Genomic DNA, 21,360 nt, shown 5'->3' on the forward strand with positions numbered 1-21,360 from the left:
GCAACAACTAGTGCAAGCATTCCTGGGGGAAGGCCTGCCGCAGATGGATTTGCATATGGTGATGTCATCCAAGCAGTGGGTCAAAGTTGGCTTCAACCCTCGTCTGCATATGAAAAGAGAAAAGGGGCGTGCAGGGCATGGTGGCCTTTTGCGGCGCTTGGCTGACCCCTAGTTTGCATTAAACACCTCCACCCTCCTTTGGTGTGGGGCTCATGTTGGCTATGCCCCAGCCCCTGAAGCATTCAAGCTGATTTCTTGCAGCAGCTGGGCACTGTAACAGCTCCAGAGCTGCTCTGTAAGGCAAGTAAAAGGGTGTGGGCCCTGCAGCACTACCTGTAGTTTGCATTGTGCATTGGAAGGCACAAAGTAAGCAGACGGGAGGAGAAGTCAGGATAGTGCACAAGGGTATAGAAGGGAGCGGCTGAAGAAAAGAGAAGTGGAAACAGACAGCAAACTAGGCTGGAGAGAGACCTGAGACAAAGAGATCTGAATTATACGAGAGCCGACGAGGGGAAACACAAATTATGCAGTCAAGTTTCCCACATTTGGGGAAATCGCAGGAGCAGCACACCCAGAGTGCAATGGTTGAGCCTTGCCCTGGGAGAAGCACCTTCATGATCATAGTATCTCACCTGGCAGGTAAGTAGGAGTTGGGCTAGAGCTGGGGAGGGTCGCTGCTCGGGTTCCCCCCTGTGAAGTGAAGGAGATCCAACTGAGGCAGCACCAGGGAACTCTCGAAAGAAGAACAAGGCTAGAGGAAGATCTGAGACAAAGAAATCTGACTTTTACCAGAGCTGACCAGAGGAAAGCACAAACACAGTCCCCCACTACCACAAATAATGCAGTCGAGTTTCCCACATTTGGGAAAATCACAGGGGTCAGCATACCCAGAATGCAATGAATGAACCTCACCCTGGGAGAACAATCTTCATGACCATGGTATCTCCTATGCAAAATAAGTATGATTTGGGATAGGGCTGGTGAGGGCAGCTGCTCAGGCACATCTCTGTCAAGTAAAGGAGATTCAACTGAGGCAGCACAAGTGAACTCTCATCTGGGGACAACAACTGCAGGGAGACCACATCTTTTCAGATGAACATGGGAGGGCGGAAGGCTGCCTAATACTGAAGCACCATCAAATATCAAACCATATGCAACAACTAGTACAAGCACTCCTGGGGGAAGGTCTGCAGCAGACGGATTTGCATACGGTGATGTTATCCAAGCAGTGGGCCAAAGTTGACTGGAACCCTCATCTGCATATGAAAAGAGAAAAGGGGCATGCAGGGCATGGCGGCCTTTTGCAGTGCTTGGATGACCCCTAGTTCGCATTAAACACCTCCCCCCTCCTTTGGTGTGGGGCTCATGTTGGCCATGCCCCATCCCCTGAAGCATTCAAGCTGATTTCTTGCAGCAGCTGGGCACTGTAACAGCTCCAGAGCTGCTCTGTAAGGCAAGTAAAAGGGTGTGGGCCCTGCAGCACTACCTGTAGTTTGCATTGTGCATTGGAAGGCACAAAGTAAGCAGACGGGAGGAGAAGTCAGGATAGTGCACAAGGGTATAGAAGGGAGCGGCTGAAGAAAAGAGAAGTGGAAACAGACAGCAAACTAGGCTGGAGAGAGACCTGAGACAAATAGATCTGAATTATACGAGAGCCGACCAGGGGAAACACAAATTATGCAGTCAAGTTTCCCACATTTGGGGAAATCGCAGGGGCAGCACACCCAGAGTGCAATGGGTGAGCCTTGCCCTGGGAGAAGCACCTTCATGATCATAGTATCTCACCTGGCAGGTAAGTAGGAGTTGGGCTAGAGCTGGGGAGGGTCGCTGCTCGGGTACCCCCCTGTCAAGTGAAGGAGATCCAACTGAGGCAGCACAATGGAACTCTCGAAAGAAGAACAAGGCTAGAGGAAAATCTGAGACAAAGAAATCTGACTTTTACCAGAGCTGACCAGAGGAAAGCACAAACACAGTCCCCCACTACCACAAATAATGCAGTCAAGTTTCCCACATTTGGGGAAATCACAGGGGTCAGCATACCCAAAATGCAATGAATGAACCTCACCCTGGGAGAACAATCTTCATGACCATGGTATCTCCTATGCAAAATAAGTATGATTTGGAATAGGGCTGGGGAGGGCCGCTGCTCATGCACATCTCTGTCAAGTAAAGGAGATTCAACTGAGGCAGCACAAGGGAACTCTCATCTGGGGACAACAACTGCAGGGAGAACACATATTTTCAGATGAACATGGGAGGGCAGAAGGCTGCCTAATACTGAAGCACCCCCAAACAACAAACCAAATGCAACAACTAGTGCAAGCATTCCTGGGGGAAGTTCTGCAGAAGACGGATTTGCATACGGTGATGTCATCCAAGCAGTGGGTCAAAGTTGGCTTCAACCCTCATCTGCATTTGAAAAGAGAAAAGGGGCGTGCAGGGCATGGCGGCCTTTTGCGGTGCTTGGATGACCCCTAGTTCGCATTAAACACCTCCACCCTCCTTTGGTGTGGGGCTCATGTTGGCCATGCCCCATCCCCTGAAGCATTCAAGCTGATTTCTTGCAGCAGCTGGGCACTGTAACAGCTCCAGAGCTGCTCTGTAAGGCAAGTAAAAGGGTGTGGGCCCTGCAGCACTACCTGTAGTTTGCATTGTGCATTGGAAGGCACAAAGTAAGCAGACGGGAGGAGAAGTCAGGATAGTGCACAAGGGTATAGAAGGGAGCGGTTGAAGAAAAGAGAAGTGGAAACAGACAGCAAACTAGGCTGGAGAGAGACCTGAGACAAAGAGATCTGAATTATACGAGAGCCGACCAGGGGAAACACAAATTATGCAGTCAAGTTTCCCACATTTGGGGAAATCGCAGGGGCAGCACACCCAGAGTGCAATGGGTGAGCCTTGCCCTGGGAGAAGCACCTTCATGATCATAGTATCTCACCTGGCAGGTAAGTAGGAGTTGGGCTAGAGCTGGGGAGGGTCGCTGTTCGGGCACCCCCCTGTCAAGTGAAAGAGATCCAACTGAGGCAGCACAAGGGAACTCTCGAAAGAAGAACAAGGCTAGAGGAAGATCTGAGACAAAGAAATCTGACTTTTACCAGAGCTGACCAGAGGAAAGCACAAACACAGTCCCCCACTACCACAAATAATGCAGTCGAGTTTCCCACATTTGGGAAAATCACAGGGGTCAGCATACCCAGAATGCAATGAATGAACCTCACCCTGGGAGAACAATCTTCATGACCATGGTATCTCCTATGCAAAATAAGTATGATTTGGGATAGGGCTGGTGAGGGCAGCTGCTCAGGCACATCTCTGTCAAGTAAAGGAGATTCAACTGAGGCAGCACAAGTGAACTCTCATCTGGGGACAACAACTGCAGGGAGACCACATCTTTTCAGATGAACATGGGAGGGCGGAAGGCTGCCTAATACTGAAGCACCATCAAATATCAAACCATATGCAACAACTAGTACAAGCACTCCTGGGGGAAGGTCTGCAGCAGACGGATTTGCATACGGTGATGTTATCCAAGCAGTGGGCCAAAGTTGACTGGAACCCTCATCTGCATATGAAAAGAGAAAAGGGGCATGCAGGGCATGGCGGCCTTTTGCAGTGCTTGGATGACCCCTAGTTCGCATTAAACACCTCCCCCCTCCTTTGGTGTGGGGCTCATGTTGGCCATGCCCCATCCCCTGAAGCATTCAAGCTGATTTCTTGCAGCAGCTGGGCACTGTAACAGCTCCAGAGCTGCTCTGTAAGGCAAGTAAAAGGGTGTGGGCCCTGCAGCACTACCTGTAGTTTGCATTGTGCATTGGAAGGCACAAAGTAAGCAGACGGGAGGAGAAGTCAGGATAGTGCACAAGGGTATAGAAGGGAGCGGCTGAAGAAAAGAGAAGTGGAAACAGACAGCAAACTAGGCTGGAGAGAGACCTGAGACAAATAGATCTGAATTATACGAGAGCCGACCAGGGGAAACACAAATTATGCAGTCAAGTTTCCCACATTTGGGGAAATCGCAGGGGCAGCACACCCAGAGTGCAATGGGTGAGCCTTGCCCTGGGAGAAGCACCTTCATGATCATAGTATCTCACCTGGCAGGTAAGTAGGAGTTGGGCTAGAGCTGGGGAGGGTCGCTGCTCGGGTACCCCCCTGTCAAGTGAAGGAGATCCAACTGAGGCAGCACAATGGAACTCTCGAAAGAAGAACAAGGCTAGAGGAAAATCTGAGACAAAGAAATCTGACTTTTACCAGAGCTGACCAGAGGAAAGCACAAACACAGTCCCCCACTACCACAAATAATGCAGTCAAGTTTCCCACATTTGGGGAAATCACAGGGGTCAGCATACCCAAAATGCAATGAATGAACCTCACCCTGGGAGAACAATCTTCATGACCATGGTATCTCCTATGCAAAATAAGTATGATTTGGAATAGGGCTGGGGAGGGCCGCTGCTCATGCACATCTCTGTCAAGTAAAGGAGATTCAACTGAGGCAGCACAAGGGAACTCTCATCTGGGGACAACAACTGCAGGGAGAACACATATTTTCAGATGAACATGGGAGGGCAGAAGGCTGCCTAATACTGAAGCACCCCCAAACAACAAACCAAATGCAACAACTAGTGCAAGCATTCCTGGGGGAAGTTCTGCAGAAGACGGATTTGCATACGGTGATGTCATCCAAGCAGTGGGTCAAAGTTGGCTTCAACCCTCATCTGCATATGAAAAGAGAAAAGGGGCGTGCAGGGCATGGCGGCCTTTTGTGGTGCTTGGATGACCCCTAGTTCGCATTAAACACCTCCACCCTCCTTTGGTGTGGGGCTCATGTTGGCCATGCCCCATCCCCTGAAGCATTCAAGCTGATTTCTTGCAGCAGCTGGGCACTGTAACAGCTCCAGAGCTGCTCTGTAAGGCAAGTAAAAGGGTGTGGGCCCTGCAGCACTACCTGTAGTTTGCATTGTGCATTGGAAGGCACAAAGTAAGCAGACGGGAGGAGAAGTCAGGATAGTGCACAAGGGTATAGAAGGGAGCGGTTGAAGAAAAGAGAAGTGGAAACAGACAGCAAACTAGGCTGGAGAGAGACCTGAGACAAAGAGATCTGAATTATACGAGAGCCGACCAGGGGAAACACAAATTATGCAGTCAAGTTTCCCACATTTGGGGAAATCGCAGGGGCAGCACACCCAGAGTGCAATGGGTGAGCCTTGCCCTGGGAGAAGCACCTTCATGATCATAGTATCTCACCTGGCAGGTAAGTAGGAGTTGGGCTAGAGCTGGGGAGGGTCGCTGTTCGGGCACCCCCCTGTCAAGTGAAAGAGATCCAACTGAGGCAGCACAAGGGAACTCTCGAAAGAAGAACAAGGCTAGAGGAAGATCTGAGACAAAGAAATCTGACTTTTACCAGAGCTGACCAGAGGAAAGCACAAACACAGTCCCCCACTACCACAAATAATGCAGTCGAGTTTCCCACATTTGGGAAAATCACAGGGGTCAGCATACCCAGAATGCAATGAATGAACCTCACCCTGGGAGAACAATCTTCATGACCATGGTATCTCCTATGCAAAATAAGTATGATTTGGGATAGGGCTGGTGAGGGCCGCTGCTCAGGCACATCTCTGTCAAGTAAAGGAGATTCAACTGAGGCAGCACAAGGAAACTCTCATCTGGGGACAACAACTGCAGGGAGACCACATGTTTTCAGATGAACATGGGAGGGCGGAAGGCTGCCTAATACTGAAGCACCATCAAATATCAAACCATATGCAACAACTAGTACAAGCACTCCTTGGGGAAGGTCTGCAGCAGACGGATTTGCATACGGTGATGTTATCCAAGCAGTGGGCCAAAGTTGACTGGAACCCTCATCTGCATATGAAAAGAGAAAAGGGGCATGCAGGGCATGGCGGCCTTTTGCAGTGCTTGGATGACCCCTAGTTCGCATTAAACACCCCCACCCTCCTTTGGTGTGGGGCTCATGTTGGCCATGCCCCATCCCCTGAAGCATTCAAGCTGATTTCTTGCAGCAGCTGGGCACTGTAACAGCTCCAGAGCTGTTCTGTAAGGCAAGTAAAAGGGTGTGGGCCCTGCAGCACCACCTGTTGTTCGCATTGTGCGTTGGAAGGCACAAATTAAGCAGACGGGAGGAGAAGTCAGGATAGTGCGCAAGGGCATACTTTTCTCTTAGTCCGGGGGCAAGGCTTCAAAATGGGGTCTGCAACGGAGGAGACACAGGGGGCGTGGTCACAGCAGCTTTTCTCTACAGCCTGCACCAGCAGGAGCCTACACCATTTTTTATGATCACGCTGAACTGCAGTGCGACTGCAATTACAGCATGGTCAAGAAGGGAGGCGTCATGCTGGGTGGCCATGCCCTGTCACTGTGCAGGAGCCAGCACAGCTCACACACTAGTCCCCGGGTGCAGCCCCCAACCCCCGGGACACCCGGAGCAACAAAATGTAGATTCAGGCCACCAGGCCACGCCCCTACCTATGAAACCATGCCTCCTTTTTACCATTGCGCTGTTTATCTGCGCGCACTGCATTACAATCTCCCTCGCTACCTTTCTGGGTGTCACCAGTGATAGTGACACCTCTGCCATGCTTGTAGCAGCTGGTCCTAAGATCTACGCCTCAAGCCCTGAGTGTTTGCCCTTGTGACTTGTTGATCATCATAGCGAAGCAGATGCTTACAGAAAACTGCAGGGGCTTAGATTGAAAATAAAAAAATTGATGGGTATAAGGTAGAGAGGAGCGGGTTCGGTTCTCCGAGAACCGAATTCCCCACGAACTCCACGTGGTTTACACTGGTCCGAGGCAGGCTCGGTTGTTCCCGCCTGACTCGGAAAACCTGAACAAGGGAAAATGTCATCATCCCGCTGTCGGATTCTTGCGAGATTCGGATTCCATATAAAGAGCTGCGCGTTGCTGCCATTTTTACTCGTGCATTGAAGAGAGAGCGGAGAGGACGTGGCTATGTTCTCTCAGTGGAAATCTCAATATCAGTGCTCAGTATCAGTGGTTACTTATTGCTGCTCAGTAATACTAGTAGTGTGTCTCTCCTGCTCAGTGTCAGTTCTCAGTAGTATCCTCATCAGTGCTCAGTATCACTGCTCATTGTCTTGTGCTGCATTGTGGTGCTCAGCATACTACAGTACATTACTAATAGTCCAGTGCTGCATCTTGCTGCTCAGTGTCAGTTCTAGTATCCTCATCAGTGCTCACTATCACTGCTCATTGCATTGTGGTGTTCTGTATACTACAGTAACATAGTAATATAGTATATATAGAGGAGCGGGTTCGGTTCTCCGAGAACCGAATTCCCGACGAACTCCACGTGGTTTACACTGGTCCGTGGCAGGCTCGGTTGTTCCCGCCTGACTATGAAAACCTGAACAAGGGAAAATGTCATCATCCCGCTGTCAGATTCTCGCGAGATTCGGATTCCATATAAAGAGCTGCGCGTTGCCGCCATTTTTACTCGTGCATTGAAGAGAGAGCGGAGAGGACGTGGCTATGTTCTCTCAGTGGAAATCTCAATATCAGTGCCCAGTATCAGTGGTTACTTATTGCTGCTCAGTAATACTAGTAGTGTGTCTCTCCTGCTCAGTGTCAGTTCTCAGTAGTATCCTCATCAGTGCTCAGTATCACTGCTCATTGTCTTGTGCTGCATTGTGGTGCTCAGCATACAACAGTACATTACTAATAGTCCAGTGCTGCATCTTGCTGCTCATGTTGGCTATGCCCCAGCCCCTGAAGCATTCAAGCTGATTTCTTGCAGCAGCTGGGCACTGTAACAGCTCCAGAGCTGCTCTGTAAGGCAAGTAAAAGGGTGTTGGCCCTGCAGCACTACCTGTAGTTTGCATTGTGCGTTGGAAGGCACAAAGTAAGCAGACAGGAGAAGTCAGGAGAGTGCACAAGGGCATAGAAGGCAGGGGCTCAAGAAAAGAGAAGTGGAAACAGACAGCAAACTAGGCTGGAGAGAGACCTGAGACAAAGAGATCTGAATTATACGAGTAGCCGACCAGAGGAAACACAAATTATGCAGTCAAGTGTCCCACATTTGGGGAAATCGTAGGAGCAGCACACCCAGAGTGCAATGGGTGAGCCTTGCCCTGGTAGAAGCACCTTCCTGATCATAGTATCTCACTTGGCAGGTAAGTAGGAGTTGGGCTTGAGCTGGGGAGGGTCGCTGCTCGGGCACCCCCCTGTCAAGTGAAGGAGATCCAACTGAGGCAGCACAAGGAAACTCTCAAAAAAAGAACAAGGCTAGAGGAAGATCTGAGACAAAGAAATCTGACTTTTACCAGAGCTGACCAGAGGAAAGCACAAACACAGTCCCCCACTACCACAAATAATGCAGTCGAGTTTCCCACATTTGGGGAAATCACAGGGGTCAGCATACCCAGAATGCAATGAATGAACCTCACCCTGGGAGAACAATCTTCATGACCATGGTATCTCCTATGCAAAATAAGTATGATTTGGGATAGGGCTGGGGAGGGCCGCTGCTCAGGCACATCTCTTTCAAGTAAAGGAGATTCAACTGAGGCAGCACAAGGGAACTCTCATCTGGGGACAACAACTGCAGGGAGAACACATATTTTCAGATGAACATGGGAGAGCTGAAGGCTGCCTAATACTGAAGCACCCCAAACAACAAACCAAATGCAACAACTAGTACAAGCATTCCTGGGGGAAGGTCTGCAGAAGACGGATTTGCATACGGTGATGTCATCCAAGCAGTGGGCCAAAGTTGGCTGGAACCCTCATCTGCATATGAAAAGAGAAAAGGGGTATGCAGGGCATGGCGGCCTTTTGCGGCGCTTGGATGACCCTTAGTTCGCATTAAACACCTCCACCCTCCGTCGGTGTGGGGCTCATGTTGGCTATGCCCCAGCCCCTGAAGCATTCAAGCTGATTTCTTGCAGCAGCTGGGCACTGTAACAGCTCCAGAGCTGCTCTGAAAGGCAAGTAAAAGGGTGTGGGCCCTGCAGCACTACCTGTAGTTTGCATTGTGCGTTGGAAGGCACAAAGTAAGCAGACAGGAGAAGTCAGGAGAGTGCACAAGGGCATAGAAGGCAGCGGCTCAAGAAAAGAGAAGTGGAAACAGACAGCAAACTAGGCTGGAGAGAGACCTGAGACAAAGAGATCTGAATTATACGAGTAGCCGACTAGAGGAAACACAAATTATGCAGTCAAGTGTCCCACATTTGGGGAAATCGTAGGAGCAGCACACCCAGAGTGCAATGGGTGAGCCTTGCCCTGGGAGAAGCACCTTCCTGATCATAGTATCTCACCTGGCAGGTAAGTAGGAGTTGGGCTAGAGATGGGGAGGGTCGCTGCTCGGGCACCCCCCTGTCAAGTGAAGGAGATCCAACTGAGGCAGCACAAGGAAACTCTCGAAAAAAGAACAAGGCTAGAGGAAGATCTGAGACAAAGAAATCTGTCTTTTACCAGAGCTGACCAGAGGAAAGCACAAACACAGTCCCCCACTACCACAATTAATGCAGTCGAGTTTCCCACATTTGGGGAAATCACAGGGGTCCGCATACCCAGAATGCAATGAATGAACCTCACCCTGGGAGAACAATCTTCATGACCATGGAAACTTCTATGCAAAATAAGTATGATTTGGGATAGGGCTGGGGAGGGCCGCTGCTCAGGCACATCTCTGTCAAGTAAAGGAGATTCAACTGAGGCAGCACAAGGGAACTCTCATCTGGGGACAACAACTGCAGGGAAAACACATATTTTCAGATGAACATGGGAGGGCAGAAGGCTGCCTAATACTGAAGCACCCCCAAACAACAAACCAAATGTAACAACTAGTAAAAGCATTCCTGGGAGAAGGTCTGCAGAAGACGGATTTGCATACGGTGATGTCATCCAAGCAGTGGGCCAAAGTTGGCTGGAACCCTCATCTGCATATGAAAAGAGAAAAGGGTTATGCAGGGCATGGCGGCCTTTTGCGGTGCTTGGATGACCCCTAGTTCGCATTAAATACCTCCACCCTCCTTCGGTGTGGGGCTCATGTTGGCTATGCCCCAGCCCCTGAAGCATTCAAGCTGATTTCTTGCAGCAGCTGGGCACTGTAACAGCTCCAGAGCTGCTCTGTACGGCAAGTAAAAGGGTGTGGGCCCTGCAGCACTACCTGTAGTTCGCATTGTGCGTTGGAAGGCACAAAGTAAGCAGACGGGAGGAGTCAGGATAGTGCGCAAGGGCATAGAAGGGAGCGGCTCAAGAAAACAGAAGTGGAAACAGACAGCAAACTAGGCTGGAGAGAGACCTGAGACAAAGAGATCTGAATTATACGAGAGCCGACCAGGGGAAACACAAATTATGCAGTCAAGTTTCCCACATTTGGGGAAATCGCAGGAGCAGCACACCCAGAGTGCAATGGGTGCGCCTTGCCCTGGGAGAAGCACCTTCATGATCATAGTATCTCACCTGGCAGGTATGTAGGAGTTGGGCTAGAGCTGGGGAGGGTCGCTGCTCGGGTACCCCCCTGTCAAGTGAAGGAGGTCAAACTGAGGCAGCACAATGGAACTCTCGAAAGAAGAACAAGGCTAGAGGAAGATCTGAGACAAAGAAATCTGACTTTTACCAGAGCTGACCAGAGGAAAACACAAACACAGTCCCCCACTACCACAAATAATGCAGTTGAGTTTCCCACATTTGGGGAAATCACAGGGGTCAGCATACCCAGAATGCAATGAATGAACCTCACCCTGGGAGAACAATCTTTATGACCATGGTATCTCCTATGCAAAATAAGTATGATTTGAGATAGGGCTGGGGAGGGCCGCTGCTCAGGCACATCTCTGTCAAGTAAAGGAGATTCAACTGAGGCAGCACAAGGGAACTCTCATCTGGGGACAACAACTGCCGGGAGAACACATATTTTCAGATGAACATGGGAGGGCAGAAGGCTGCCTAATACTGAAGCACGCCCAAACAACAAACCAAATGCAACAACTAGTACAAGCATTCCTGGGAGAAGGTCTGCAGAAGACGGATTTGCATACGGTGATGTCATCCAAGCAGTGGGCCAAAGTTGGCTGGAACCCTCATCTGCATATGTTGAAGATACAATTTGTGAATTGCATTTAACACTATCTCCCTTTCCTGGGGAGAAGATGGTAGGGCCGATTTGAAAAACCGGCGAGGAGGCACCTCTTCGAATTTCAGCTTGTAACCCTGAGAAACAATTTCTATTGCCTAGGGATCCACCTGCGAATGAACCCAGATGTGGCTGAAAACTCGAAGACGTGCCCCCAACTGGGCGGACTCCTTTAGCGGAGCCCCAGCGTCATGCGGTGGATTTTGTAGAGGCCGGGGAGGACTTCTGTTCCTGGGAACTAGCTGTGTTGTGCAGCTTCTTCCCTCTGCCCTTACCTCTGGCAAGAAAGGACGCACCTCGTACTTTCTTGTTTCTCTGTGATCGAAAGGACTGTATTTGATAATGTGGTGCTTTCTTAGGCTGTGAGGGAATATAAGGCAAAAAATTTGATTTACCAGCTGTAGCTGTGGAGACTAGGTCCGAGAGACCTTCCCCAAACAATTCCTCACCCCTGTAAGGTAAAACCTCCATATGCCTTTTTGAGTCGGCATCACCTGTCCATTGCCGGGTCCATAGGACTCGTCTAGCAGAAATCGACATAGCGTTTATTCTAGAACCCAGTAGACTAATGTCACTTTGAGCATCTCTCATATATAGGACAGCATCTTTTATATGCCCTATGGTCAATAACATAGCATCCTTATCTAGGGTCTCAATCTCTGCTGATAAGGTATCTGTCCATGCTGCCACCGCGCTACAACCCCGGCCGACGCAATTGCCGGTCTGAGTAAGGTACCAGAATGTGTGTAAATGGACTTTAGGGTAACCTCCTGCTTGCGGTCAGCAGGGTCCCTGATGGTAGCCGTATCCTGGGATGGCAGCGCTACCTTTTTGGATAAGCGTGTCAATGCTTTATCCACCCTAGGGGAGGATTCCCACCGTATCCTGTCCATTGGCGGGAAAGGATACGCCATAAGAATCCTTTTGGGAATCTGCAGCTTTTTGTCTGGAGATTCCCAAGCTTTTTCACATAATTCGTTCAACTCATGTGAGGAGGGAAAGGTTATCTCAGGTTTCTTTCCCTTATACATGTGTACCCTCGTGTCAGGGACAGGGGACTCTGTGATGTGCAAAACATCTTTTATTGCAATAATCATATATCGAATACATTTAGCCAATTTTGGCTGTAACTTTGCATCATCGTAGTCGACACTGGAGTCAGAATCTGTGTCGGTATCTGTGTCAACTATTTGGGATAGTGGGCGCTTTTGAGACCCCGAAGGTCCCTGCGACATAGGGACAGGCATGGGTTGACTCCCTGACTGTTCCCTAGCTTCAGCTTTGTCTAATCTCTTGTGTAATAAGTTTACATTAGCACTTAAAACATTCCACATATCCATCCAGTCAGGTGTCGGCGTTGTCGATGGAGACACCACATTAATTTGCTCCTGCTCCTCTCTAGGAGAGCCTTCTACCTCAGACATGTCGACACACGTGTACCGACACACCATACGCTCAGGGAATCCTCTTATCTGAGGACAGTTCCCCAACAAGGCCCTTTGGAGAGACAGAGAGAGAGAGTATGCCAGCACACACCCCAGCGCTATATGACCCAGGAAAAAAACACAATCATTTTATGTTTACCCAGTAGCGCTGTATTTCCATATATATATGCGCCTAATTATGTGCCCCCCTCTTCTTTAAGACCCTCTTTCTACCGTGGTATAAGCAGGGGAGAGTCCGTGGAGCTTCCCCTCAGCGGTGCTGTGGAGAAAATGGCGCTGGTGAGTGCTGAGGGAGAAGCCCCACCCCCTCAGCGACGGGCTTCTGTCCCGCTCAAATATAGTAAAAAAATGGCGGGGGCTCTTATATATATATATACAGTGCCTAGCTGCATATATATTTATTTTGCCAAAGAGAGGTCTATATTGCTGCCCAGGGCGTCCCCCCTGCGCCCTTCACCCTTACACTGACTGCCGTGTGTGAGGTGTATTGGAGCAATGGAGCACAGCTTTACTGCTGTGCGTTACCTCAGTGAAGATCATGAAGTCTTCCGCCGCCTCTGAAGTCTTCTTTTCTTCTCATACTCACCCGGCTTCTATCTTCCGGCTCTGCGAGGGGGACGGCGGTGCGGCTCTGGGACGGACGGCGAGGGTGAGACCTGCGTACCGATCCCTCTGGAGCTAATGCTGTACAGTAGCCTAAGAAGCAGAGCCTATCAACTCACAGAAGTAGGTGTGCATCTCTCCCCTCCGCCCCTCGATGCAGGGAGTCTGTTGCCAGCAGGCTCCCTGAAAATAAAAAAATCTAACAAATATACTTTCTGTCAGGAAACTCAGGAGAGCTCCCTGAAAAGCACCCAGTCTCCTCTGGGCACAGTAGTAAACTGAGGTCTGGAGGAGGGGCATAGAGGGAGGAGCCAGTGCACACCCAGATCTAAAGTCTTTCTTAAAGTGCCCATGTCTCCTGCGGAGCCCGTCTATCCCCCATGGTCCTTACGGAATCCCCAGCATCCTCTAGGACGTAAGAGAAAAATTATGCTGGCAGAAAAATCAAATTGAGTGATTAAACAGCTCCAGAGCTGCTCTGTAAGGCAAGTAAAAGGGTGTGGGCCCTGCAGCACTACCTGTAGTTTGCATTGTGCATTGGAAGCCTAGTTTGCTGTCTGTTTCCACTTCTTTTTTCTTGAGCCCCTCCCGTCTATACCCTTGTGCACTATCCTGACTTCTCCTCCCGTCTGCTTACTTTGTGCCTTCCAATGCACAATGCAAACTACAGGTAGTGCTGCAGGGCCCACACCCTTTTACTTGCCTTACAGAGCAGCTCTTGAGCTGTTACAGTGCCCAGCTGCTGCAAGAAATCAGCGTGAATGCTTCAGGGGCTGGGGCATGGCCAACATGAGCCCCACACCGAAGGAGGGTGGGGGTGTTTAATGCGAACTAGGGGTCTCGCACAATGCGAACTACAGGTATTGCTGCAGGGCCCACACCCTTTTACTTGCCTTACAGAGCAGCTCTGGAGCTGTTACAGTGCCCAGCTGCTGCAAGAAATCAGCTTGAATCCTTCAGGGGCTGGGGCATAGCCAACATGAGCCCCACACCGACGGAGGGTGGAGGTGTTTAATGCGAACTAGGGGTCATCCAAGTGCCGCAAAAGGCCGCCATGCCCTGCACACCCCTTTTCTCTTTTCATATGCAGACGAGGGTTGAAGCCAACTTTGACCCACTGCTTGGATGACATCGCCATATGCAAATCCATCTGCTGCAGGCCTTCCCCCAGGAATGCTTGCACTAGTTGTTGCATTTGGTTTGTTGTTTGGGGGTGCTTCAGTATTAGGCAGCCTTCTGCCCTCCCATGTTCATCTGAAAATATGTGTTCTCCCTGCAGTTGTTGTCCCCAGATGAGAGTTCCCTTGTGCTGCCTCAGTTGAATCTCCTTTACTTGACAGAGATGTGCCTGAGCAGCGGCCCTCCCCAGCCCTATCCCAAATCATACTTATTTTGCATAGGAGATACCATGGTCATGAAGACTGTTCTCCCAGGGTGCGGTTCATTCATTGCATTCTGGGTATGCTGACCTCTGTGATTTCCCCAAATGTGGGAAACTCGACTGCATTATTTAATGCGAACTAGGGGTCATCCAAGCACCGCAAAAGGCCGCCATGCCCTGCATACCCCTTTTCTCTTTTCATAAGCAGACGAGGTTTGAAGCCAACTTTGACCCAATGCTTGGATGACATCACTTGCTGCCTTTCCAATGAAGCAAGTTTAATTTAATAATAGGTGAAAAACCATCCCTACAAAGGTGTTAATCAGATACTTGGCTTTGTGGACACTTTTCAGAGCACAAATTTGTTAGCATAAAAATAAAGCCAGAAAATGAAGAGCTGTTTAATCACTCAATTGGATTTTTCTGCCAGCATATTTCTTTTTCTCTGCAACCCACTGCTAAATTGTGCTTCCTAGCTGTTTTTATAAAATCACTGAATCAAATCTAACTCTGATTACATCAGAGAAGGCCAGGTACCCTACACCATAACAGGGGGTTTGAAATTTTGACTTGTCTACTTAAAGATCACCAAAATCTGATAACAAGGTCAATTAAGTCCCTGGGTGGGATTGAACCACCAACCTTTTGGTTAATAGCCTTACACACTAACTGATTGCGCCACAGCGACACTTTGCAAAAGTACATACTGACAAAGGCTAATAAGCATTCATCTAGAACGATTCCTAGAAACATTTTAAAAAGTCAATAATGTGGAGAGTTTTTGTAAGATGTTTCTTCCATCAACCAATGAAGAAACACATTGGTACTTTCCCATGATGAGTGAGTGCTTCAGGATCTTTTGCACTTACATGTGCAGCAGAGTACTGTAATGGAAGCATGCTGGGTCCATAACCCAGAGGTAGGCATATTGAAACTATCCTCTGCTATATGCATTTTTTTTTGTTAATTAAAGTAATCCAAAACTGGGATTGATATTTTTGCTCTTTTATTTTTACTTAAAGTACAATAACTTTTACCATTTTAATTTGTTTTAATAGTATATTGACAGTATTGTTTTCTTTCAAAAATCCAATTAATTTTCTTTACCCGATTATTAAAATGGTAATTGACAAAAACAAACTACATTGTCACCAGAAGAGCAATACAAAATGTACAAGTGATATATTAAAATCATCTTTCCAGCTTGAATTTCAATGATGCATTGGGGCAACGATTTTGTGAGAAACATCTTCACCCTTAAATAAAGATTTTCTTAATTCCTTACCTGTGTGCTAATTAGATATCACCTTGTTTTCACATTAAACAGACTTCCACATGAGAAAACAGCAAAGATGCAGTGGCGTTAATGTTTCCTGGTGTCAACCTGTATTATTTCCGTAGATATTGAAATGAGGATGCATCTTGCTGCCTTTCCAATGAAGCAAGTTTAATTTAGTAATAGGTGAAAAACCATCCCTACAAAGATGTTAATCAGATACTTGGCTTTGTGGACACTTTTCAGAGAACAAATTTGTAATCATAAAAATAAAGCCAGAAAATGAAGAGCTGTTTAATCACTCAATTGGATTTTTCTGCCAGCATTTTTCTTTTTCTCTGCAACCCACTGCTAAATTGTGCTTCCTAGCTGTTTTTTTATAAAATCACTTAATCAAATCTAACTCTGATTACATCAGAGAAGGCCAGGTACCCTATACCATAAGAGGGGGTTTGCAATTTTGACTTGTCTACTTAAATATCACCAAAATGTGATCACAAGGTCAATTACGTCCCGGGGTGGGATTGAACCACCAACCTTTTGATAAATAGCTGAACACACTAACCGATTGCGCCACAGAGACACTTTGCAAAAAGCACATACTGACAAAGACTAATAAGCATTCATCTAGAACGTTTCCTAGAAAAACTTTAAAAAGTCAATAATCTGGAGAGTTTTTGTAAGATGTTTCACCAGCAACCAATGAAGAAACACATTAGTACTTTCGCATGATGAGTGAGTGCTTCAGGATCTCTTGCACTTACATGTGCAGCAGAGTACTGCAATGGAAGCATGCTGGGCCCATAACCCAGAGGTAGGCAGATTGAAACTATCCTTTGCTATATGCATTTTTTTTTTGTTCATTAAAGTAATCCAAAACTGGGATTGATATTTTAGCTTTTATTTTTACTTAAAGTACAATAACTTTTACCATTTTAATTTGTTTTAATAGTATATTGACAGTATTGTTTTCTTTCAAAAATCCACTTAATTTTCTTTACCCTATTATTAAAATGGTAATTGACAAAAACAAACTACATTGTCACCAGAAGAGCAATACAAAATGTACAAGTGATATATTAAAATCATCTTTCCAGCTTGAATTTCAATGATGCATTGGGGCAACGATTTTGTGAGAAACACCTTCACCCTTAAATAAAGATTTTCTTAATTCCTTACCTGTGTGCTAATTAGATATCACCTTGTTTTCACATTAAACAGACTTCCACATGCGAAAGCAGCAAGGATGCAGTGGCGTTAATGTTTCCTGGTGTCAACCTGTATTATTTCAGTAGACATTGAAATGAGGATGCATCTTGCTGCCTTTCCAATGAAGCAAGTTTAATTTAGTAATAGGTGAAAAACCATCCCTACAAAGGTGTTAATCAGAGACTTGGCTTTGTGGACACTTTTCAGAGAACAAATTTGTTAGCATAAAAATAAAGCCAGAAAATGAAGAGCTGTTTAATCACTCAATTGGATTTTTTTGCCAGCATATTTCTTTTTCTCTGCAACCCACTGCTAAATTGTGCTTCCTAGCTGTTTTTATAAAATCACTGAATCAAATCTAACTCTGATTACATCAGAGAAGGCCAGGTACCCTACACCATAACAGGGGGTTTGAAATTTTGACTTGTCTACTTAAAGATCACCAAAATCTGATAACAAGGTCAATTACGTCCCTGGGTGGGATTGAACCACCAACCTTTTGGTTAATAACCATACACACTAACTGATTGCGCCACAGCGACACTTTGCAAAAAGCACATACTGACAAAGACTAATAAGCATTCATCTAGAACGTTTCCTAGAAAAACTTTAAAAAGTCAATAATCTGGAGAGTTTTTGTAAGATGTTTCTTCCAGCAACCAATGAAGAAACACATTAGTACTTTCGCATGATGAGTGAGTGCTTCAGGATCTCTTGCACTTACATGTGCAGCAGAGTACTGCAATGGAAGCATGCTGGGCCCATAACCCAGAGGTAGGCAGATTGAAACTATCCTTTGCTATATGAATTTTTTTTTTTGTTCATTAAAGTAATCCAAAACTGGGATTGATATTTTCGCTTTTATTTTTACTTAAAGTACAATAACTTTTACCATTTTAATTTGTTTTAATAGTATATTGACAGTATTGTTTTCTTTCAAAAATCCACTTAATTTTCTTTACCCTATTATTAAAATGGTAATTGACAAAAACAAACTACATTGTCACCATAAGAGCAATACAAAATGTACAAGTGATATATTAAAATCATCTTTCCAGCTTGAATTTCAATGATGCATTGGGGCAACGATTTTGTGAGAAACATCTTCACCCTTAAATAAAGATTTTCTTAATTCCTTACCTGTGTGCTAATTAGATATCACCTTGTTTTCACATTAAACAGACTTCCACATGAGAAAGCAGCAAGGATGCAGTGGCGTTAATGTTTCCTGGTGTCAACCTGTATTATTTCAGTAGATATTGAAATGAGGATACACCTTGCTGCCTTTCCAATGAAGCAAGTTTAATTTAGTAATAGGTGAAAAACCATCCCTACAAATATGTTAATCAGATACTTGGCTTTGTGGACACTTTTCAGAGAACAAATTAGTTAGCATAAAAATAAAGCCAGAAAATGAAGAGCTGTTTAAACACTCAATTGGATTTTTGTGCCAGCATATTTCTTTTTCTCTGCAACCCACTGCCAAATTGTGCTTCCTAGCTGTTTTTATAAAATCACTGAATCAAATCTAACTCTGATTACATCAGAGAAGGCCAGGTACCCTACACCATAACAGGGGGTTTGAAATTTTGACTTGTCTACTTAAAGATCACCAAAATCTGATAACAAGGTCAATTAAATCCCTGGGTGGGATTGAACAACCAACCTTTTGGTTAATAGCCTTACACACTAACTGATTGCGCCACAGCTACACTTAGCAAAAGTACATACTGACAAAGGCTAATAAGCATTCATCTAGAACGATTCCTAGAAACATTTTAAAAAGTCAATAATGTGGAGAGTTTTTGTAAGATGTTTCTTCCATCAACCAATGAAGAAACACATTGGTACTTTCCCATGATAAGTGAGTGCTTCAGGACCTCTTGCACTTACATGTGCAGCAGAGTACTGTAATGGAAGCATGCTGGGTCCATAACCCAGAGGTAGGCAAATTGAAACTATCCTCTGCTATATGCATTTTTTTTTGTTAATTAAAGTAATCCAAAACTGGGATTGATATTTTTGCTCTTTTATTTTTACTTAAAGTACAATAACTTTTACCATTTTAATTTGTTTTAATAGTATATTGACAGTATTGTTTTCTTTCAAAAATCCACTTAATTTTCTTTACCCGATTATTAAAATGGTAATTGACAAAAACAAACTACATTGTCACCAGAAGAGCAATACAAAATGTACAAGTGATATATTAAAATCATCTTTCCAGCTTGAATTTCAATGATGCATTGGGGCAACGATTTTGTGAGAAACATCTTCACCCTTAAATAAAGATTTTCTTAATTCCTTACCTGTGTGCTAATTAGATATCACCTTGTTTTCACATTAAACAGACTTCCACATGCGAAAGCAGCAAGGATGCAGTGGCGTTAATGTTTCCTGGTGTCAACCTGTATTATTTCAGTAGACATTGAAATGAAGATGCATCTTGCTGCCTTTCCAATGAAGCAAGTTTAATTTAGTAATAGGTGAAAAACCATCCCTACAAAGGTGTTAATCAGAGACTTGTCTTTGTGGACACTTTTCAGAGAACAAATTTGTTAGTATAAAAATAAAGCCAGAAAATGAAGAGCTGTTTAATCACTCAATTGGATTTTTCTGCCAGCATATTTCTTTTTCTCTGCAACCCACTGCTAAATTGTTCTTCCTAGCTGTTTTTATAAAATCACTGAATCAAATCTAACTCTGATTACATTAGAGAAGGCCAGGTACCCTACACCATAACAGGGGGTTTGAAATTTTGACTTGTCTACTTAAAGATCACCAAAATCTGATAACAAGGTCAATTAAGTCCCTGGGTGGGATTGAACCACCAACCTTTTGGTTAATAGCCTTACACACTAACTGATTGCGCCAAAACAACACTTTGCAAAAGAACATACTGACAAAGGCTAATAAGCATTCATCTAGAACGATTCCTAGAAACATTTTAAAAAGTCAATAATGTGGAGAGTTTTTGTAAGATGTTTCTTCCATCAACCAATGAAGAAACACATTGGTACTTTCCCATGATAAGTGAGTGCTTCAGGACCTCTTGCACTTACATGTGCAACAGAGTACTGTAATGGAAGCATGCTGGGTCCATAACCCAGAGGTAGGCAGATTGAAACTATCCTCTGCTATATGCATTTTTTTTTGTTAATTAAAGTAATCCAAAACTGGGATTGATATTTTTGCTCTTTTATTTTTACTTAAAGTACAATAACTTTTACCATTTTAATTTGTTTTAATAGTATATTGACAGTATTGTTTTCTTTCAAAAATCCAATTAATTTTCTTTACCCGATTATTAAAATGGTAATTGACAAAAACAAACTACATTGTCACCAGAAGAGCAATACAAAATGTACAAGTGATATATTAAAATCATCTTTCCAGCTTGAATTTCAATGATGCATTGGGGCAACGATTTTGTGAGAAACATCTTCACCCTTAAATAAAGATTTTCTTAATTCCTTACCTGTGTGCTAATTAGATATCACCTTGTTTTCACATTAAACAGACTTCCACATGCGAAAGCAGCAAGGATGCAGTGGCGTTAATGTTTCCTGGTGTCAACCTGTATTATTTCAGTAGACATTGAAATGAGGATGCATCTTGCTGCCTTTCCAATGAAGCAAGTTTAATTTAGTAATAGGTGAAAAACCATCCCTACAAAGGTGTTAATCAGAGACTTGGCTTTGTGGACACTTTTCAGAGAACAAATTTGTTAGTATAAAAATAAAGCCAGAAAATGAAGAGCTGTTTAATCACTCAATTGGATTTTTCTGCCAGCATATTTCTTTTTCTCTGCAACCCACTGCTAAATTGTGCTTCCTAGCTGTTTTTATAAAATCACTGAATCAAATCTAAACATCAGAGAAGGCCAGGTACCCTACACCATAACAGTGGGTTTGAAATTTTGACTTGTCTACTTAAAGATCACCAAAATCTGATAACAAGGTCAATTAAGTCCCTGGGTGGGATTGAACCACCAACCTTTTGGTTAATAGCCTTACACACTAACTGATTGCGCCACAGCGACACTTTGCAAAAGTACTTACTGACAAAGGCTAATAAGCATTCATCTAGAATGATTCCTAGAAACATTTTAAAAAGTCAATAATGTGGAGAGTTTTTGTAAGATGTTTCTTCCATCAACCAATGAAGAAACACATTGGTACTTTCCCATGATGAGTGAGTGCTTCAGGATCTCTTGCACTTACATGTGCAGCAGAGTACTGTAATGGAAGCATGCTGGGTCCATAACCCAGAGGTAGGCAGATTGAAACTATCCTCTGCTATATGCATTTTTTTTGTTAATTAAA

At 45.3% G+C, this 21,360-nt stretch overlaps 15 non-coding genes and 2 pseudogenes across 15 annotated transcripts; 1 reads left to right on the forward strand and 16 right to left on the reverse strand.

The window, feature by feature from the left end:
• Window positions 1-511: 511 nt before the first annotated feature.
• On the reverse strand, window positions 512-647 carry LOC135043912 (U1 spliceosomal RNA; annotated as a pseudogene).
• Window positions 648-799: 152 nt separating this feature from the next.
• LOC135043911 (U1 spliceosomal RNA) lies at window positions 800-963 on the reverse strand. Its single transcript, XR_010236696.1, has one exon. It is a non-coding gene; the product is annotated as a U1 spliceosomal RNA (small nuclear RNA).
• A 674-nt stretch (window positions 964-1,637) lies between these two features.
• On the reverse strand, window positions 1,638-1,800 carry LOC135043877 (U1 spliceosomal RNA). Its single transcript, XR_010236666.1, has one exon. It is a non-coding gene; the product is annotated as a U1 spliceosomal RNA (small nuclear RNA).
• A 152-nt stretch (window positions 1,801-1,952) lies between these two features.
• LOC135043963 (U1 spliceosomal RNA) lies at window positions 1,953-2,116 on the reverse strand. The gene has a single exon (XR_010236733.1). It is a non-coding gene; the product is annotated as a U1 spliceosomal RNA (small nuclear RNA).
• Window positions 2,117-2,790: 674 nt separating this feature from the next.
• On the reverse strand, window positions 2,791-2,953 carry LOC135043872 (U1 spliceosomal RNA). The gene has a single exon (XR_010236660.1). It is a non-coding gene; the product is annotated as a U1 spliceosomal RNA (small nuclear RNA).
• A 152-nt stretch (window positions 2,954-3,105) lies between these two features.
• Window positions 3,106-3,269, reverse strand: LOC135043922 (U1 spliceosomal RNA). Its single transcript, XR_010236701.1, has one exon. It is a non-coding gene; the product is annotated as a U1 spliceosomal RNA (small nuclear RNA).
• Window positions 3,270-3,943: 674 nt separating this feature from the next.
• Window positions 3,944-4,106, reverse strand: LOC135043878 (U1 spliceosomal RNA). The gene has a single exon (XR_010236667.1). It is a non-coding gene; the product is annotated as a U1 spliceosomal RNA (small nuclear RNA).
• A 152-nt stretch (window positions 4,107-4,258) lies between these two features.
• Window positions 4,259-4,422, reverse strand: LOC135043964 (U1 spliceosomal RNA). Its single transcript, XR_010236734.1, has one exon. It is a non-coding gene; the product is annotated as a U1 spliceosomal RNA (small nuclear RNA).
• Window positions 4,423-5,096: 674 nt separating this feature from the next.
• LOC135043873 (U1 spliceosomal RNA) lies at window positions 5,097-5,259 on the reverse strand. The gene has a single exon (XR_010236661.1). It is a non-coding gene; the product is annotated as a U1 spliceosomal RNA (small nuclear RNA).
• Window positions 5,260-5,411: 152 nt separating this feature from the next.
• LOC135043934 (U1 spliceosomal RNA) lies at window positions 5,412-5,575 on the reverse strand. Its single transcript, XR_010236708.1, has one exon. It is a non-coding gene; the product is annotated as a U1 spliceosomal RNA (small nuclear RNA).
• A 2,424-nt stretch (window positions 5,576-7,999) lies between these two features.
• LOC135043929 (U1 spliceosomal RNA) lies at window positions 8,000-8,163 on the reverse strand. Its single transcript, XR_010236704.1, has one exon. It is a non-coding gene; the product is annotated as a U1 spliceosomal RNA (small nuclear RNA).
• Window positions 8,164-8,315: 152 nt separating this feature from the next.
• LOC135043864 (U1 spliceosomal RNA) lies at window positions 8,316-8,479 on the reverse strand. The gene has a single exon (XR_010236652.1). It is a non-coding gene; the product is annotated as a U1 spliceosomal RNA (small nuclear RNA).
• A 670-nt stretch (window positions 8,480-9,149) lies between these two features.
• LOC135043909 (U1 spliceosomal RNA) lies at window positions 9,150-9,313 on the reverse strand. Its single transcript, XR_010236694.1, has one exon. It is a non-coding gene; the product is annotated as a U1 spliceosomal RNA (small nuclear RNA).
• Window positions 9,314-9,465: 152 nt separating this feature from the next.
• LOC135043862 (U1 spliceosomal RNA) lies at window positions 9,466-9,629 on the reverse strand. The gene has a single exon (XR_010236650.1). It is a non-coding gene; the product is annotated as a U1 spliceosomal RNA (small nuclear RNA).
• Window positions 9,630-10,300: 671 nt separating this feature from the next.
• On the reverse strand, window positions 10,301-10,463 carry LOC135043907 (U1 spliceosomal RNA). Its single transcript, XR_010236692.1, has one exon. It is a non-coding gene; the product is annotated as a U1 spliceosomal RNA (small nuclear RNA).
• A 152-nt stretch (window positions 10,464-10,615) lies between these two features.
• LOC135043969 (U1 spliceosomal RNA) lies at window positions 10,616-10,779 on the reverse strand. The gene has a single exon (XR_010236739.1). It is a non-coding gene; the product is annotated as a U1 spliceosomal RNA (small nuclear RNA).
• A 3,773-nt stretch (window positions 10,780-14,552) lies between these two features.
• Window positions 14,553-14,731, forward strand: LOC135043936 (U1 spliceosomal RNA; annotated as a pseudogene).
• The last annotated feature ends 6,629 nt before the right edge of the window (window positions 14,732-21,360 follow it).

This window comes from Pseudophryne corroboree, unplaced genomic scaffold, assembly GCF_028390025.1.
Source record: "Pseudophryne corroboree isolate aPseCor3 unplaced genomic scaffold, aPseCor3.hap2 scaffold_884, whole genome shotgun sequence".
NCBI classification, from domain to species: Eukaryota; Metazoa; Chordata; class Amphibia; order Anura; family Myobatrachidae; genus Pseudophryne; species Pseudophryne corroboree.